The following is an 816-nucleotide window of genomic DNA, read 5'->3' as shown; positions in this document are numbered from 1 at the left end:
GGAGACTTTTTGTGACTATTGTGATGCGATTTCTCAAACCGGAGTGACTCAAGACTAAATTCGATGGGTCTTATTTCCTTTTTCTTTGATTGGTTCCATGAAACAATGGGTAAAGAGCCTTGATAAGGCTACTCTTTGTATTGACTCTTGGAAGAAATTGGCACTTGCTTTCTACAAGAAATTCTATCCTCCGGAGAAGACTAACATGTTGAGAGCCCAAATCACCGGGTTCAAACAAAGGGACGAGGAATCTTTGTATGAAGGATGGGAGAGATTCAAGGATACTTGCCGATCTTGTCCACATCATGGACTTAGCGAGTGGTTCCTTGTACAACAATTTTGGAATGGTCTATATGAAGACTCCCGAAACATTCTCAATATGGGATCAACTGGTATGTTTACCGAAGTTGATGATAATCAAACATGGAACAAGATTGAGGAAATGGCAGTACATAACTCACAATATAGTAGACCTCGGAAGGCTACTAGAGAAGGAAAGCATGAAGTGGACTCTATTACTCAATTGGGTGCTCAACTTAGTGCTCATATTTATACCATTAATTTGAAGTTTTAGAAGGCTATGCCTAAGCTTGAAGAAACCTCCAAATCACCTAAGCAACATGTTAATGCCATGGTGGCATCTTCATCAATTTCAAGTGGAGTATGTGAGAGTTGTAGAACTTTGGGACATGACCAAAGTGAATGTAGGAGAACAAGTGAACAAGTGAATGCTTTCCAAGCATACAAGAGTGGTACCCCTTATTCCAACTATTACAATGAAAACACCAAATTCCATCCCAACCTCTCATACAAAAG

The 816-nt window shown here is 39.7% G+C and overlaps 1 non-coding gene across 1 annotated transcript; it reads right to left on the bottom strand.

Moving 5' to 3' along the window:
- Positions 1-205: 205 nt before the first annotated feature.
- Positions 206-312, bottom strand: LOC141625138 (small nucleolar RNA R71). Its single transcript, XR_012534933.1, has one exon. It is a non-coding gene; the product is annotated as a small nucleolar RNA R71 (small nucleolar RNA).
- Positions 313-816: the final 504 nt, after the last annotated feature.

This window comes from Silene latifolia, chromosome X (assembly GCF_048544455.1).
Source record: "Silene latifolia isolate original U9 population chromosome X, ASM4854445v1, whole genome shotgun sequence".
Taxonomy (NCBI): domain Eukaryota; kingdom Viridiplantae; phylum Streptophyta; class Magnoliopsida; order Caryophyllales; family Caryophyllaceae; genus Silene; species Silene latifolia.
The sequence above is the reverse complement of the archived record's forward strand: the minus strand, read 5'-3'. Positions and strand labels throughout refer to the sequence as shown.